This window comes from Canis lupus, chromosome 7 (assembly GCF_011100685.1).
Source record: "Canis lupus familiaris isolate Mischka breed German Shepherd chromosome 7, alternate assembly UU_Cfam_GSD_1.0, whole genome shotgun sequence".
NCBI classification, from domain to species: domain Eukaryota; kingdom Metazoa; phylum Chordata; class Mammalia; order Carnivora; family Canidae; genus Canis; species Canis lupus.
In genome coordinates this window covers 54558011-54577338 of record NC_049228.1, presented here as the reverse complement: position 1 = coordinate 54577338, position 19328 = coordinate 54558011, and the positions used below count along the sequence as shown (strand labels likewise).

The 19328-nt window shown below is 42.4% G+C and overlaps 1 long non-coding RNA gene across 1 annotated transcript in view; it reads left to right on the top strand.

Moving 5' to 3' along the window:
* LOC111096774 overlaps nt 1-19328 on the top strand; it is a 72418-nt gene that overhangs the window by 36566 nt on the left and 16524 nt on the right. Inside the window, exon 3 of the long non-coding RNA XR_005362521.1 lies at nt 9979-10097. This is a non-coding gene — a long non-coding RNA (uncharacterized LOC111096774). The remainder of the gene's footprint in view (nt 1-9978; nt 10098-19328) is intronic.

The following is a 19328-nucleotide window of genomic DNA, read 5'->3' as shown; positions in this document are numbered from 1 at the left end:
GATTTCTAATTCCAGTCCTTAGGACTCCATTTCCCAGTGGCTCCTTGCCTCACCTTCCCCTGTGGTAGGTGAGCTTCCCTGGAGTCTGCTTTACCTTTTGTTCCCCTGGTAATGGTTTACACTATTCTAGGTACACTTTGCTTGGCTGCCTCCAACCCCACCCTCGAAGGGGGCTCCCAACTCAGTCCAGCTCCTGGAAACTTTTACTTCAGAATCTAGAAAACACACTCCCACCCCCAGGTTTACCTGGACCCAGAGTCAGGGTCAGGACCAATTAGCCCTCACATGGCATCAGATGAAATGATTCATTAGATCTTTCCTTGATCCTAAGAGAAATCTCAAAAAATGTAATACCTCCTCACTGCCTTAGAAGCCAATGCAATGGACACATTTTACCCTTTCTGCAAAATAGTCACAATTACAACACTATGGAATCTTAATACGATTGCATTGCTCTTTGGGAACATGTATCGGCCCCTTCGACAGACACAAAGATAAAGACCCGAGGAAAGACCTTGAAATGTACCTGCTTGCAGAAGCATATGCTTGCAGCTTGTTTTTTTCATTTTTGCTTTTGTTATTTGACTTGTCACTAAAGTAGAATGAAGACCTCAGCTCTGCCCCTCCTGAGCAGCCACATCTAGCAAAATTCATTTCTGAATGAGAGATGCTGTTTTCTCTCAACAAGTTTTCTCCCCAGAGTAACTCTTGTTCACCACTACCAAAACCCTCTGAGGTACACTTCATCCTACTCCTTGTATTCTCATCTGGGCTTCCTGCCTCCGCAGACTCTCCCACCAATTAATCTGTACTCTCCCTGAGAGAAGGAGCAGAATACCATAAACCTCTGCAGGTATTCTCTTGGGCACTGAGGAGCCATAACCTACCAGGCCCTCAGCAGATCTGCTGAAGTAGCTCTGAACTGCTTCTGAGGTTCTTGTCAGAATAGCCCAAATGTTTCATCACTTCTAGGAGCCTGAATTCTCAGGCTCCATGGATAAATATCTTCATGCTCCACAGCAAAGTTGTACAGAGTAAAATCTTTTTTTTTTTTTCAGAGTAAAATTCTTTATGTGGGATTGGTACACATATTTAGCTATGCTATAAAAGCAACATCTGCAAAATCTCCATGGCTTAAAAGGGCAATGTTTTATTTCTTACTCATACTCCAAGTCCACCATGGGCAGCTGGTGACTCTCCTTCACTCTGTGTCACTCACTCAAGAATGCAGGCTGATAGTCTCCCCAGTGGGGAATATTGCTGTTGTTGTGATGGAGTGTATTAGTTCCCTATTGCTCCTATAACCAATTACTGCAAATTTAAGTGGCTTAAAACAACACAAATATACTGACTTAGTTATGGAAGTCCAAGTCCAAAATGGATTAAATCAAGGTGTTAGCAGGGCTCCTTTTCTTCTGGAGGCTCTGGGGAGAATGTCCTTCCTTTTCTACCTTCTAAAGGCCACCTGCATTCCTTGGCTCATGGCCCTTTTTCCATCTTCCATCAGAGCAGAGTAGCATCTTCAAATCTCTCTCTCTTTCTTTGTTATTTCTGCTACCATTGTCACATCTTCTCTCTGACTTTTCTTTTCTTTTTTTAAGATTTTATTATTTAATCATGAGAGACATAGAGAGAGAGAGGCAGAGACACAGGCCAAGAGAGAAGCAGGCTTCCTGCAAGGAGCTTGATATGGGACTTGATCCCAGATCCCGGGATCACGCCTGGGCAACAGGCAGACACTCAGCTGCTGAGCCACTCAGATGTCCCTTTCTGACTCTCCTGCCTACCTCTTCTGAGGATCCTTGTGATTACAATGGGCCCACCTAGAGGATCCAGGATAATCTCTTTATCTCAAGACCCTAACTTAATCACATTTGCAATATCCTCTCTGTCACAAGTAGCATATTCACAGCTTCCAGGCGTTTAGATGTGGACATCTTTGGGGAGCATTATTCAGCTTACCATACAGAGTGACAGTGTCCAATCATACACAAGAATATATGCCTAGAAGCATTCACACTTCACACTTTCCCTTGGTCTGTCAAGTCACATGGCCACACCTAACTTATGAAGCAGAGAGTAAAATCTTTCATATATAGGGAATGAAGAGAATAAGAAGAAGCACCTTCTTATAAGAAGGTAGTTATATACTATCTTCTTATAAGAAGATAGTTCTTCTGCAGGAATAGGATGAAGAAAATGCAAAAGGCCTTCAGTACTATGACAGCAACAAAATAAATCTAGATGAACTAAGAATCATACATTTCTATTTGGTGAATGAGTTGTAGATACAGGGAGGCCCTGATGAACTGAATTTTAGGTGGAGATGAGCCCCTCATCATTAAGCCAACCTAGCCTGGTACAGATAGATAGAACAGGTCTGCTATAGAAGAAAACATTGTGGCTGGGAGGCAGCCAAGCATAAAATGACAGTTAAGTTACAATTAGATAACAGAAAACAAATATAAACTCACAAATCCAAGAAGCTGAGCAAGTCAAAAGCAGAATAAATATAAAGAAAATCAGGGATCCCTGGGCGCCACAGCAGTTTGGCGCCTGCCTTTGGCCCAGGGTATGATCCTGGAGACCCGGGATCGAATCCCACGTCGGGCTCCCGGTGCATGGAGCCTGCTTCTCCCTCTGCCTGTGTCTCTGCCTCTCTCTCTTTCTCTCTCTCTCTCTCTGTGACTATCATAAATAAATAAAAATTAAAAAAAAAAAAGGAAAATCACATTCAGGCACTTTGTATCAAAATGCTGCAATAAAGTTAAAAATCTTAAAAGAAGCAAGAGGAAAAAGACACATTATATACATATAAAATTAAAGCTGACATCTGATCAAAAACAATGAAGGCCAGAAGACAATGGAACAAAACCTTTTAAGTGCTGTAAGAAAAACACCTGCAATTTAGGATCCATAAACTACCAAAATACCTTTTAAAAACTAAGGCAACATAATGCATTTTTAGATAAACAAAGGCTGAGAATCATCTCTATCAAATTCACACTATAAGAAATGTAAAGAAGGCCCTTTATATTGATAGAAAATGATATTATTAAGTCAATAAGAGAGAAAACACAAATTTCAAACATCAGGATTAAGAGAGGGTTTCACTAGCAATCCTGCAGACATAAATTATTAATAAAGGTTAATAGTTTTGAACAATTTTATGCTAAAAAATAATAACAAGTTAGATAAAATAAATTCCTTGTAAAACAGTATTTGTCAAAACTGACTCAGGAAGAAATAGAAAATCTGAAGATCTTGTTGATTTTTAAAATTGATTGTGCATCTAAGACCCTTTTGTGATTGAAACCTTTTTCTGTCACAGATGGTTTCATTGGTAAATTCCATCAAATTTGCAAGGAAGAAATTATACAAATTATACACAGACTGTTTTAGGGAATAGAGGAGGAAACCATTTCCCAATTTTTAAATTTTTTGGCCAGCCCAACCCTAATACCAAAAGCATACAAAGACATTACCAGAAGAGAAAACCACAGACCAATAACCTTCATGAACACAGACACAAACATCCTTAACAAAATATTAGCAAGTTTAGCCCAGCATTCTTTTTAAAAAGGATAATACAACATGACCAAAACCTGGGAATTTTTCCCAGGAATGTAAGATTGTTTTAGTTTTTAATATCAATCAGTATAATTCATCACATTGTCAGAATAAAAGAAAAATCATATGACCATCTCAATAGATACAGGGAAAGCATTTTACAAAATTCAGCAGTTCTTCATGATAAAAACTCTCTGTACACTAGGAATAACAAAGTAACTTCTGAAAGAAGAAAGAAAGAAAGAGCAAGCAAGCTTACCTGATTGGAACTTCCAAAAAGCTATCTCTAACAACATACATAATAATGAAATACTGAAAGTTTCACCTTAAAATGAAGAGCAAAGTAAGACTGTCTACTCTCACTACTTCTATTCAACATTGTACTAGATATCACTATTCACTGGGACATTAGGGGTGGAAAAAGGCATAAAGATTGGGAAGAAATAATTAAACCTGTCTAGAACTAATAAGTGAATTTAGTAAATTCTTAGAATACAAAATCGACATTCAAATATAAATTGTATTTCTATGCACTTATAGCAAAAAGTAAAAATTAAATTTATATATACCATTTCACAAAAAGGATCAGAGGGAACACTTTGGTGTATTGAAATCTTGTTTATGATAGGTATAATGCACAGTCTGAAAACAAAGAAAGCAATTCCATTAGAAAAGAATGAAACAAATACAAAGGAACAAGGACACAAAAGACTTGTATGCTGAAAACTACAAAACATTGCTGAAAGTAGACCTAAGTAAGTAGAAAGACATCCCATTTTCATGGATTAGAAGACTTAATATTGCTACATTGTACCCAAAAGCAATATGTAAAGTTAATGCAATCCCTATCCAAATCCCAATGGCATTTTTTTTCAAAAATAGAAGAAAGCCTAAAATTTTCAATAGAATCTTAAGAGATTCCAATTGCCAAAATAAATTTGAAAAGAACAAAATTGAAGGACTCACATTTCTTGATTTCAAATGAATGAATAAACATTTCTCCAACAAAGGTAAACAAATGGACAAAAAGCACATAAAAAGATGCTCAAAATAATTAGTCACTGGAGAAATGAAAATCAAAATTAGAAGAAGGTATCACTTCACTCACTAAGATAGCTATAATAATTACCAAAAAAAAACAGCAATAGAAAATAAACTCTGTTGGAGGGCATATGGAAAACCTGGAATTGTCACAATATAAATCGTGCAGCCACTATGGAAAACAGTTTGATGATTCTTGAAAAAATTAAACATAGAATTAGCAAATGATTCAGCAATTCTACTTCTAGGCATATACTAAAAAGAATTGGAAAAAAAGTATTCAAAAACTTGTACATGAGTGTTCATAGCAACACTATTCATGATAGCCTAAAGTTGATGAAACCCAAATTCCATCAATTGATGGATGGATAAACAAAATGTGGTTTATGGAATATTATTCAGCCATAGACAGCACTGAAATACACATGCTACAACATGTATGAACCTGAAAAACATGATGCTAAGTGAGAAGACAGATACAAAAGGTCACATATTACATAATTCCATTGATAGAAAATATCCAGAATAGGTAAATCCATAGATAAAGGAAAGCAGTTTAGTGGTTGCCGGGGGCTAGGGAGAACAAGAAATAATACTGCCAATGGATACGGTTTTGGATGGGGCATCATGGAAATGTTCTAAAATTAGTGGTGATGGTTGCACACAATTGTGAGTATACTAGAAACCACTGAACTGTAAAATTTTTGAAGGTTTTTATTGTATGTAAGTTATGTCTGAGTTTTTAAAATTCCGTGTGAAATAGAACTGCCCGCCAAAAAAATAAATACTACTGCTATACACCTATTAGAATGGCTAAAACTCAGAACACTGACAACACCAAATGCTGGCAAGGATGAGGGGCCACAGGAACTATCATTCATTGCTGGTGGGAATGCAAAACCGTACAATTACTTTGGAAGACAGTTTGACAGTTTCTTACAAAACTAAACATGCTATATGATCCAGTGATCAAGCTCTTTGGTATTTACCCAAAGCTGTTGAAAACTTACATCCACACAAAAACCTGCACAGACAAGTTTATAGCAGCTTTATTTATAATTGCCAAAACTTGGAAGCAACCAAGATGCCCTTCAGTAGGTGAATAAATAAATAAATTGTGGTATATCCAGCAAATGTAATATTATTTATTACTAAAATGAAACGAGCAGGGGAAAAATGAGTGGTTAATTCATAGAAAGAAATGGAGGAAACTTAAATGCATATTACTGAGTGACAGAATCTGAAAAGACTGTGTGTAATTCCAACCATGTGACGTTCTAGAAAATGCAAAACTATGGAGACAGTGAAAAAAAACAGTGGTTGCCAGGGGTTGGCAAGGGAGAAGAGATGAATAGGCAGAGCACAGAGGATTTGTATGGCACTGAAAATACTCTGTGCAATACCACAGTGGTGGATACACGTCATTGTACATTTATACAGGCCCTAACCTTATACTCAAAATCATTGGTTCAGGATGGGTAATAAATCTAAATAGAAAAGGGGGAAAAAAAGGGGGGGGGACTAATGATTTTAAAAGAGAGCATAGAGGGATGCCTGGGTGGCTCAGTGGTTACGTGTCTGCTTTTGGCTCAGGACGTGATCCTGGAGTCCAGGGATCGAGCCCCACATCAAGCTCCCCATGAGGAGCCTGCTTCTCCTTCTACCTATGTCTCTGCCTCTTTCTGTGACTCTCATGAATAAATAAATAAAATTGTAAAAAAAAAAAAAAGCATAGGAAAATATCCTCATGACCTTGAGGTCATCAAAGATTTCTTAGAATACAAAAATACTAACTGTACAAGAAAAATAGTGATCAAAGAAGGGCATCAAAATTAAGACTCAAGGGTGCCTCAGTGGCTCAATCAGTTAAGCGTCTACCTTCGGCTCAGGTTATGATCTCAGGGTCCTAGGATGAAGTCCCACATTGGGCTCCCTGCTGAGCAGAGAACCTTCTTCTCCCTCTCCCTCTGCTGTTCCCCCTGCTTATGCTTGCTCTCTGTCTCTCAAATAAATAAATAAATAAAATCTTTGTAAAAAAAATTAAAACTCAGCTTATCAAAAGATACCACTCAGAGAATGAAAAGAATGCAGAGACCTGATGAGCGTACAGCTGCAGGCTCCAGGAACTCTTACTGGCATCTCAACTTCCTCTTCCAAAGGCTTGGACCATGTAAAAGACTGTGTCAATTCCTACCCATCTTTTCTTACTTAGATTGACAGACTGACAATTTGTAAAGGACATGTCTGGCCCTAACCCGTTCAAGAGCTTTCCTGTCTAACATTAGTTTCAAGGGTACAACATAGCAATCCAACATCTCTATACATTATGCTGTGCTCACCACCAGTGTAGCTACCATCTGTCACCATACAACGCTATTACAATACCATTGACTACATTCCCTATGCTGTGTATATGTATTACATCTTCTTTACCCATTCATCTATTGATGACACTTGGGTACCTTCCATATCTTGGCTGTTATAAATAATGCTGCAATAATAAACATAGGGTGCAAATATTTTATCAAATTAGTGTATTTGTTTTCTTTGGGTAAATACCCAGTAGTGGACTTACTAGATTGTATGATGTTTCTATTTTTTTTAAAGATTTATTTATTTTATTTATTTATGATAGACATAGAGAGAGAGAGGCAGAGACACAGGAGGAGGGAGAAGCAGGCTCCATGCTGGGAGCCCAACGTGGGACTCGATCCCGGGACTCTAGGATCGCACCTTGGGGATGTTTCTATTTTTAATTTTGGGGGAATCTCCATATTGTTTTCCACAGTGGCTGCACTAATTTACATTCTCACCGGCAGTGTTTGAGGGTTCCTTTTTCTCCACATCCTTGCCCACCCTTGTTATTTCTTGTCTTTTTTGATTCCAGCCATTCTCAACTTTCTTTTTTTTTTTTTAATTTTCAGTTTTTTTTTTTTTTAATTTTTATTTATTTATGATGGTCACAGAGAGAGAGAGAGGCAGAGACACAGGCAGAGGGAGAAGCAGGCTCCATGCACCGGGAGCCCGACGTGGGACTCGATTCCGGGTCTCCAGGATCGCGCCCTTGGCCGAAGGCAGGCGCTAAACCGCTGCGCCACCCAGGGATCCCTCAACTTTCTTTTTAATATTCAATTGGTAGCTGCTCTGCAGCTTTTTGATTGACTGTTTGTTTTGAGCCTTCTAATCCTTGTTTCATTTTGAAATACCAAAGCCATTGCTAACTAAATGAGACAAACTCTGAGGAGCATTTGCAAGGGATGGGGTATCCAGAGGGCTCATTAAAAGTCATGCCGATAGTCCCCCTGGTTTCTGTCCTGATTCCTACACAGGTGAAGGGATGTGCTGGACAGGGAAGGAAAGGAAGCCAGGAAGAGGCTGGCAAACGGTAAAAAAAAAAAAAAGAAAAAAGAAAAAAGACAGGACTGAGGTGTGAAGAAGCCCAGGAGGCAAGAGAGCTGGAGCAACAATTGGCAAAACACAATGGTGAAGTGTTAGTATTTCAGTGGTGGGGCAGGTATGCGTGCCAGGGCTGGGGTGCATACTTTCAGGGTTTCAAAGCCATTTGGCTAGCCTGTTTATTTTCCTTTCAACCGTAAGTCTTCCGTGAGTTGATTCCATGATGGTAGAATGATGTGTTACATGCCAAAGAGGCAAATCAAGGCACCACTATTTGAGATATCTCTAAGGACAAGAAAGCTTCTCCCCACTTCCCCTTTGATAATATCACTCCCCTTCTCAAATCCTAACGTTCCCCAATAAACCACAGCGCAGGAAACACAGCATGGATACAGTCAGAGTAACATATATTTACAACCTCACAAATTACCCCAGGAGACAATGGGCCAGACTTTGCATATGCACAATAAGAAGAGGAATCTGCTTATTTGGGTTTTGACACATCTAGCTATTACTGGAGATTACTGCCTCATTACCTTACAATTCCTACAAGGTAGAATGTGGTGGAGCCCGTTCTGAGTCATTTCCAAAAGTGCTTTTAAGGGAAGTTCTGCAAATAATACAGTTTCTTAAACGGAGAAAGTTTTGACAATAATTTCTTTTTTTCAAGTCATACCAAATAACATATTACTTTTTGAATTAGAAACAGATAGAACGGGACACCTGGGCTCAGCAGTTGAGCATCTGCCTTTGGCTCAGGGCGTGATCCCAGAATCCGGGGTCGGGTCCCACATCTGGCTCCCTGCGTGGAGCCTACTTCTCCCTCTGCCTGTGTCTCTGCCTTTCTCTCTGTGTCTCTCACGAATAAATAAATCGAAAGAAAGAAAGAGAGAAACAAACAAACAAACAAACAGATAGAACCAGAGCAGCCCAGGTGGCTCAGCGGTTTAGCACTGCCTTCAGCCCAGGGCCTAATCCTGGAGACCTGGGACCGAGTCTCATGTCAGGCTCCCTGCATGGAGCCTGCTTCTCCCTCTTCTCCCCTAAAAAAAAAAAAAAAAAAAAAAAAAAAAGAAAAGAAACAGATAGAACCAGATTTTTTTAAAAAGATTTATTTCTTTATTTGAGAAGGAGAGAGAGTGGGAGGGAGGGGCAGAGAGAGAGTAAACTCTGAGCTGAGCGCGGAGGCTATCTTAAAGCTCAACATCATGACACTGAGATCACAACCTAAGCCAAAAAATATAAGACATTCAACTGACTCTGCCATCCAGGCACCCCCAAACCAGAATTTTTTAAAGTGAATGGACTGTGGATTGTATAATAGATATTTAGAACAGCAGTAAAGGAGGCTAAAATGGATAAGTTTCATTTAGTAAGCAGCTGATACTCAATCATGCCTGTAATTTGAAAGGTGGCATTTTGGATCCATGATAAAATTTTCTTCGTTGACATGTGATCTAGCCGTTACTATCCCACTGGGGGTTTTAGGATGACTTTTTTTTTTTTTTTTTAAGATTACTTATTTGAGAGAGAGAGAGAGCACACAAGAATGCAGGGAAGGGGCAGAGAGAGAGGAAGAGAGAGGGAGAGAAATAGACCTCTGCTGAGTACAGAGCCCCACGCAGGTGCAGTCTCACAACCCTGAGATCATGACCTGAGCCAGAACTCAAGAGTCAAACACTCAACCAACTGAGCCACTCAGACACCCCTAGGATGGTGTTTTTAAAAAGTTCTTATTTTTTGAATAAACTTTCAATTCTAGAACAGTTTTAGATTTACAGGAAAATTGCAAAGATAAAGAATTGCCACATAATCCCATACGCATGCTGCTCCTTCGATTATTAACTTCTTATATTAATATGGTATATTTCCTAGAATTAATGAACCAATACTGATGCATTACTATTAATTAAAGCCCATACGTTCTTCAGATTTCCTTAGTCTTTACTTAATGTCCCTTTTCTGTTCTAGGATGCCATTTCAGATGCCATATTACATTTAGTCATCATGTCTCCTTACGTTCCTCTTGGCTGTAATGATTCCACAGGCTTTCCTGTTTTTGATGACCCTGACAGTTTTGAAGAGCACTGGTAAGTTCTTTTGCAGAATGTCACTCAACTGGGATTTGTTGGAGATTTTTCTCCTAACTGGACTGAGCTTATTGGATTTTGGAAGGAAGACCACAGAGGTAAAGTACTATTCTCATTATGTCTCATCAGGAGTGTCTGTTATCAACATGACTTACCACTGTGGATGCTAGTAAGGATAATGCTTTACCTTGCTGGGGAAGCAGGGAGCTCCCTGAAATCTAGACCAGAACTGCAAGCCCCCTGGTGTGTGTAGGAGAGGCTGTAGGGAAAGGGGGCCTGAGCTCCAAACTCCATGACAGAATTTAAAAAGCAGAGAAACCTAACAAGGCAGGCACCTGTGCCTCCCAAGAAGCCCCAGTGATTTACTCTGCTGAGTGACAAGATTGCTGCCAAGGTGGGAGAAGGTAGCCTGTGTCCCAGGGCCACCTGGATGCCCAGGAAGGGTTTTGACTGTGCAGAGAAGCCCAGTGACTGGGGGTGGGTGGGGTTGAGGGATGGAGCAGGGGGAGGGGGACTGGTTCAGGTGAGAGTATTTTATGAATGAGTATTTTATTTTATGAATTTTATGAGAGTATTTTATGAATGTGGCTATTTCCTTAGCAGGAAGAGGCCATATTTAAAATACAAGTCCATTTAAAGGAGCATCCTAAGTAAATCAAGGCACAGGCATTACAGATATGGCACAGATCGGTCTGGTAGGAGAAAGGTACCGGAGGTTTGAATCCATGGGTTGGAAGCTGCAGAGCATGGGGCACCCAGGTTCCCCAAGGGGGAAAGGGTTCAGCACAGCTCATGGAAGGCAGGGCTCTGGAAGGCAGGAGCTAGCCAGGTCTGTAGAGTGCACTAGATGTCAGCCATGCTTCCTTACCAATCTCCGCTGTGCTGTGGTGGTGCAGGGTTAGCATTTCCACTCATCTGCCCTTGCTCACACTCAAGGACTCTGCCTGGCATGCAGGCCAGAGTCCTCTCAGGCTCTGGGCTTCCACATGTGTTCCTGCATGGAAAGTCCCCAGGCTGTTCCAGGATGTCCTCTGCAGTGTCTCATCCTGTTCTCCCAATCACAGCTGCAGGCAACCTGTGCCACATCCCTCCTGCCTGAGTCACTGCCCCAGGCTCAGGCTGCCTTTCCTCCAGCGTGACCTAGGCACCAGCCACTGTCCGTTCCATCCTGTGGCTTATCCCTTTATTCTTCAAAAATACCACGGATTTATTTTTACTGCCTACATGAAATGGCTATTATCCAAGGAAAATTTTCCATACTTAAGTTATCCCCTTTGCTTTCCTACCTCCCACGTAAGACCTAGCCTGCCCCATCTCTACTGGGCCCCACTCCCGATTACAATATTTGTATACTTCTTTTTCCCTAGTTTTCCTGGACAACTGTAACACCATTTTGGTCTAAAGGCTAGCCTGTCTTTTTTGGGTTGGTCCATGTACTCTCCAACCACCAGTCAGCACTTCTGACCTTCTCTTTTTTGCTTATTAGTGTCTTCTCTCCTTGGCCACTTTACCAACCCTCTTATGGCAGGAGGCTTCCGACCCCATAATGAATGGATGAATGAATAAAAAATGAACAAGCACAACGATGCCAAATGTCTAAATCAAGTGATTTTCAATTTGTTGAATTGACCAGAAATTTTGAGACCAGATGGATCTTATTTATCTTAAATAATTGGCAGGACCCTGAAATCATATCATATTGTATTTCAAGTTTAAAATACTATAATACATCATTTGAGGCTATGTTTTGTGCCAATTACTAGATTCTGGAGAAGGAAAAAGAACGCCAATGGTTTTAGAAAATTTATGGGAGGAAAACTTAAAATTAAAAACATTCTCAAAAATTAAAAAAAAAAAAAAAAAGTTAGGGCAGCCCCGGTGGTTCAGTGGTTTAGCGCCGCCTTCAGCCCAGGACGGGATCCTAGAGACCCAGGATTGAGTCGCACGTCGGGTTCCCTGCGTGGAGCCTGCTTCTCCCTCTGCTTGTGTCTCTGCCTCTGTCTCTCCCTGTGTCTCTCATGAATAAATAAATAAAATATTTTTAAAAATTTTAAAACATCTCAAAAAAAAAAAAAAAACACAAACATCTCATGTACTATAAAAAAATTTCTTCATGGCCGTTGGCATTTTACCCAGATATGATGGTAATACTGCCTCGAATCCCCACAGCATAACTTAGGTCAGGGGATATTTATTCTGAGCACTTTTAAGAAGTATTCTAGAAAGATGGGGTGCCCATTTTGTATCAGGCAAGAGTCATTTGCCCCTGTGAAAAGGAAATATTCCCTGCTTTACTCACTTTTCCTGGCTCTACTGGGGCCAGATAGCTCAGTGTCAGGCTCCCTGCCCTCAAGGATCTCAGCCTGGTGACTGTGTCAGGCAACAAACATGGAGCCTGTGCCTGTGGACTTGGGGGAATTCTGGAGCAGGGAAGAGACAGACAGGCTTTCTGGGGGAGGTGACTGCTAAGCTCAGTGCTGAGGGAGAAGGGAATTCTCCAAGTGATAGCAGACAGGCGATGAGCTTGCCACGTTGTGGGAAATGAACGTTGCTTTGAACACAACTAATTTGAAAGTTGTTTTAAATTCTTATTTTAAAGAATTTAAATTACTATGTACTCTTCCCCCTGAATTCCAGAGCTTCAGAGTAAAAAAAACAGAAGTTACCCTTCTTCGTAACTCCTACCCCAAATCCACTCCCTTCTCCAAAGGAGACTGTTCTCTCCTTGGCATGAATCCTTTCACATCCTTTCTTATGGGTGTTTTTGTTACTATAAAAATTGGGTTCACCTAGGATTTGGGGATTTTTAAAAATTCACTTTGCAATATGCCACTCATGGTTTTAATGTCTAAATCTGACTTTTTGTATAATAGTGCGTTTTTCCTATTAAATTAGAGAAAAAAGATAAAGAAGGAGAATAAATAAAAAAGCTTCTTATAAGTAACGATGGACCTTGCCGGAGGCCTAGGACATCAGCATTCTGAGAGAGAGCGTCCACAGTATGCAGCCCACTTTCTCTGAGGAGGTCCCTGGCTGGGGGCAGTGCTGCTACAAGGGCTTGCGTTTGTGCTTCCAGAACCATCGTGTATACATTCCATCCCTAGAGTGTCCTGTCTCTCTGTTCTTCCAATGGCCAGGTTTGCCCTCTGAGGCCGAGCCAAAGCTCATGGCCCCTGCCACACCAGAAGCCAAGAGATGGCAGCATCAAATTTGAGGGATCCCTGGGTGGCGCAGCGGTTTGGCGCCTGCCTTTGGCCCAGGGCGCGATCCTGGAGACCAGGGATTGAGTCCCAAGTCGGGCTCCCGGTGCATGGAGCCTGCTTCTCCCTCTGCCTGTGTCTCTGCCTCTCTCTCTCTCTCTCTCTGTGTGTGACTATCATAAATAAAATTTAAAAAATTTTTGAGGGAAAATGGTAACGAGTGGCACAAATACATAGGTTATTGTTTCTTTGCAAAACCTTCCTGACAGGCAAGCCAAGAGTTTAGGGGGAATAGTGCTAATGTGTACTTTTGGGACATCTAAGTTTTCAAGGTCTGATATTGTCTCCAAAGGGACTTTTCCTTTGAAAAGACCAGAAACTCTGTCATCTTTATCTCTAGTTAGCAGCTTCCTCCCCAGTTGTTATTAGGGGAGTTATCAGTCACTAAGGCCTTAGTTAGATCTCAGAAAAAAGCCCTTGCAGTCATCCCTATCACAAAGCCCAGGCCATGCCATTCTGCATTCACGCTGGAAAGATCCAAGGCCCTGGGTCCCCCTGGGGTTGGTGGAGGTGACTCATCTGTCTGACCCTGAGTGGAAGAGTGGCGTGTTTGGTGCACACTGTGTGCCTGTCAGCAGTCAGTATCCTGTTGGCCAGGAAAGCACTACCTCTTCCCAGGAAAGGCTTTGTCTGCTACAGAAACACAAGCACCAGTGGACAGGGGCTACTGAGTCCTAGAAGGAAACCTGGCTGACTTCTGGGCTTCTGGGTTTACAGTGGGAAGAAAGATGCCCCATTTTCACACCCAACCCTGCCACCAAAGCATATAGACAGCTTGCCCCTTTTCGATTTTTAAGTATTTTATGGCCCGTTATTACAGGGAAGCAAACAATGGTAGCATACCCAATGGATACCGAGGAAGGCATAGAACAGCAGTGATTTTGAAGAGGCCCAGTGGGTTGTTTCTCAGCTTGTTCCTTCGACAGAGCTCATTCATCAGAGCCCTCTCCTGTCTACCCCCTGGCCTCTCTTCCCTTGGCCTCAGTCACAGATTGCTTACTTATTTAGCTAGTTATTTACTCCTTCTCTCGCACCATAAAAAAATTTAAAAAATAAAAAATAAATAAAAAAACAGCTGATAGGGCAGCCCAGGTGGCTCAGCGGTTTAGCGCCGCCTTCAGCCAGGTGTGATCCTGGAGACCTGGGATCGAGTCCCACGTCGGGCTCCCTGCATGGAGCCTGCTTCTCCCTCTCCTGTGTGTGTGTGTGTGTGTGTGTGTGTCTGTGTCTGTGTCTCTCGTGAATAAATAAATAAAATCTTAAAAAAAAAGAAGAACCAGCTGATAAAAATACACCGAATAGAAGATGGAATAAGTGACCAAGATAAGCAATGAAGAAGACAAGGAAAATAGTTGATAGAGCCAGCAATAAGATGAACACATGGAAATGTCTAGCATATGAGGTTGTTCAGTTATGACAAGTGGGCTGCAAATATTGAATCTAAGAGTTCTAGAAGGGAAAGAAAGGAGAAAAAATAAAAAATGAATTTAAAAAATTTTTAAAAGAACAGAGAAAAAGAGAATCAGAAGGAGTATATTGATGACTTAGGAAAAGGTCTGTCTTTCTAAAGCAGAGCCCAGAGGGAGGTAAGTGAGTGATGATCCCAGTTCACACTTGTTGGCATGTGGGCCAAGAACGGTGTTTATTTTATTTTATATAAATTTATTTTTTATTGGTGTTCAATTTGCCAACATATAGAGTAACACCCAGTGCCCATCCCATCAAGTGCCCACCACCCAGCCACCCCTACCCCCGTCCACCTCCCCCTCCACCACCCCCAGCCCGTCTCCCAGAATTAGGAGTCTCCCATCAGGAACAGTGTTTAAATGCTCTTCTGACATTTCCTCATCCCATCCTGGCAGTCATGTGGAGCAGATACTACCATTATGCTCATTTTACAAATTAGGAAACTGACAGTTTGAGAGTTAGTTCCCAATTTGCCCAAGACCAGAGAATTAGTAACAGAAATGAGATTCAAACCCAGGCTGTTGGGCTCCCTGCGGTGGGTGCCACACTAGGAATTTCACCCAGCAGGGCAGTGGGGGGCCCTCGGGGTGTACTTCTGCGTCAGATGCAGTAGCGATTTTTGTGTCTCTGGGCAGTAGATGAACCAGTATTTTCTCAAACCGTAGTTAGTCATTCCAGTGCACCCCAAACCTGCTCGAGCACAGATGGTTTGTACAGCAAGAGACCCTCCACGCTGATGTCTCTGGTCCCCACTGCAGCCTACACCAGGAACTACTCTTATGGCATTCTCCGACCCCAGAGTACTCAAGGCCTCACATGCTTCTTCCAATGTGTCCTCTGTGAAATGCGTTAGGATCTGGGTATCCTGTCTATTCAAGACCGCATGCCACCCAGGCAGCGGTCCTCAGACTGCCAGCATCCACAGTGCCAAGCTAAGGCAGACCGCCAATTTTAGGTTAAAAATTTACTTAAATTTTTAGTATTAAAAACATAATGGTCATCATCTTCCTTTTTTTTTTTTTTTAAGAAGGCCCCATGCCCAATGTGGAGCCCAGTCCAAGGCTTGAACTCATAACCCTGATATCAAGACCTGAGCTGAGCACAAGAATCATACACTTAACCGACTTAGCCACGTGCCCCAAAACATCATATTCTTTTAAAAAGCATTTTATTCGGCAGCCCAGATGGCTCAGCAGGCAGCCAGGGTGGCTCAGAGGTTTAGCACCGCCTTCAGCCCAGGGCCTGATCCTGGAGTCCCGGGATCGAATCCCATGTCGGGCTCCCTGCAGGGAGCCTGCTTCTCCCTCTGCCTGTGCCTCTGCCTCTCTCTGTGTGTGTCTCTCATGAATAAATAAATAAAATATTTTAAAAAATAAATAAAAAGCATTTTATTATAGAGAAATTCAAACACATATGAAAACAGAATAGTATAATGAGCCTTCGTGTACCCATCACTCAGCTTCGACAATTATTGACTCCTGGCCAATCTTGTTTCAGCACTACTCCGATCCACTTCCTCTCTCCCATATTGTCCTGCCGCAAATCCCAGAGATCATATCATTCTGCCTATAAATATTTCAGTATGTGTCTCTAAAAGATACGAATCCTTTCTTTTAACATTACCATACCATTATCACAGCTAACAGTATTCGTAAGAGTTCCTAAATATCATCACATACCAAATTTCCAATTGTCTCGAAAATGTTTTAAGTCTTTTTTGTCTGAATCAGTATCCAAATGAGGCCTACACATTTCCTATCAGAGAGAACATTGTTTTAAATAACAGTTATCATTTCATGCATTTGGAAGAGGACATCATTCTAATCTCTTCCCAAGGTACCTGTCCTATTTGGTCAGGTTCTTCACTCCATCCATTTCCTTTGTTATCCTTTTTACTAAGTTAAGTTATAGGTCACTGGAAGCAGCATCCAGAGTGTGATGTCTTTTTCCAATGGCCATGGATTCAGAAATAAAAGATTTCTCACTGAAAACACTTTTGGCCCAATTATAAAACAAAATTCAAAATCCAGATGAATGTATGCTTTAACTTGGGAGACAGGAGCAAAATGGGTCCCTCTCATCCACATGCGCTCTAGAGAGCATTTTCCAACATTATAAGAGGTTCTAATCTATGTGCAGTAATAGATTGTTCTCCTCTTAAAGTGAAGACAAGTATCAGACAGATACTGAGAAAGAGTCAAACTCCATTCAGAACAGATTGAACCTCAGTTTAGTTTTATGAAAACAATCTGATTTTTCAGCTGGTGCTTTCTTTTTTTAAAGGGCTGAGAGTATCCTTTGGATACTACAGGCCAATGCCAGAATTGACACGGTATCTGAGACAAATCACCTGTGGACATCCCATGATGGGCAAAGTCAAGTTCTCATCTAAAGTTGAGGAAAGACCCTCTGCCAGTGGAGGGGAAAGCAGAGTGGTGGGGATCAGACCACTGGAAAGGGCAATTAGGAGGACACTGAAAATATCCAGGCAGGAGGTGATGTGTTCCTGAAGTTGGGTAGGAACAGGACCAGAAAGAAGAGGGGAGGAATCTCCAGGGCTAGAATGCTGTGTGAAAAGGAATCCTAAACACACACACACACACACACACACACACACACACACACACTCCCCATGGCCCTGCAAAGAGCCAGATGATCTGTGGATTATAAAACATACCCCAGGGGCACCTGGTGGCTGAGTAGGTTAAGCATCTGCCTTTGGCTCAGGTCATGATACCAGAGTCCTGGGATCCAGCCGTGCATCTGGCTCCCTGCTCAGTGGGGAGCCTACTTCTCCCTCTGCATTTGTGCACATGAGTGCACTTTCTCTCCCCTTCTCAAATAAATAAATCTTAAAAAAAAAACAAAAAAAAACACCCATGTGAAATATCCACTTTGTAATTAGAGCAATAAGGGTTCTCCGCACTGGCTGCACGTTAGAATCACCTGGGGAGGGACGCCTGGGTGGCTCAATGGTTGAGCATCTGCCTTTGGCTCAGGGCGTGATCCTGGAATCCCAGGATCGAGTCCCACATCGGGCTGCCTGCATGGAGCCTGCTTCTCCCTCTGCCTGTGTCTTTGCCTCTCTCTCTGTATCTCTCATGAATAAATAAATAAATAATCTTAGAAAAAAATCACCTGGGGAGTTTGAAAATATTGTGTTCAGACCCCAGCTCAAGCCAGTTGAATCAGAATCTCTGGGTATTTTTTATACCTCGCCCTACCTTCCCACCCACCCCATCCTACCCCAAAACGGAGGGGATGCTGATGGGTAGCCAAGGCTGAGACCTCTGGGCCAGGAATGGACAACAAGGACTATTTCAGCACAAAATTACCTGCCTGGACTCCTTGTTGAAGTGTTCACAGCTTGAAGCTTAGTTTGGCTCAGCTTGGACCCCTGTTGCTCAGGGTGAACTGACCTGATCTTTGGAACTCAGCCCTGTGCTCAGGGCCTGGCAAGGAAAGCCTGGCAGGGGAACAGGAAAGAAGGGAGCCAAGTGTCGTGTCCGGCACATATGCTTCCCTGCGCCTGTGGAAGGTGGTTCTCCTCATACTTCTGCATGTCAAATTCACACTGGGCTATTTGTCAAATGCAGATGCCTGGGTCCCACTCCCTGCTAGGGTCAGAAGTCTAGCGTGTGGCCCAGGAATCTGCTTTTTAATGGGTCCCAGGTGACCGTGACAGAGGTTTCACAGCACACATGTGTGCATGTGCACATACCCCAGAAGCCCTGAGGCCTGCAGGAGCACCAGTCTGTGGGCCCCCATGATGGACACGCACGGGGCAGGGATTCTCTTTCATCCTGGACCCTGGCCCAGGAGAGGCTCAACAGTTAGGGCTGAGGTAGCGCCCAGCAGTAAGTCTTAGAAATGATTAGAGCTTCCATTTCTAGAAATGGCTAAAATTGGATAGTGGGACACTATCCACCTGGGGGCCTTCATGGAAAAGAAGTGGACCTGCCCCAAGTTTTCTTTGTATAATAGAAGGTGGAAGTGAAACAGGAAGGACCCTTGGCTCACTTACTCCTTATTTCCACCAAAAGGGAAACTGGAGGATTTTCCAAGGCTGACTATTGGCAGCAAGTGCAGGAGCGAGAGTGGGAGCCCAAGAAGCAGCCTCTGGTCGCTCAGAGAACTTCAGTTTTAACATTGGGTTTCAGGTTTGAGGATCCGTGCACCGGAGGCTCAAATGTTCAGGGTGCCTGAACTTATGAAAGGGTCCTACCTCTCCTGGCCCTCCCTTAGTCCCTTTCCATGGGAAGGGAGCCACCCAGCACTCTTTCCACTCTCACCACTGGTTTACTGGGGTGACACAGGGGCTGTTGTACCGAAGAAAAGGAAGCCAAGCTCTGGGAGGCTGCCACCTGCCCAGCAGGCTGCTCTCCCAGCTTTGTTTTTCTTTTCTCTAAGCCAGGAGAGGTTGCAGGAGGGGCATTCCCTCAGAAAGAAAAGGCACCTGGCCTCCTAATGCCCCAAAGCAGAGACAGCTCAGGCCCAGAAGCCT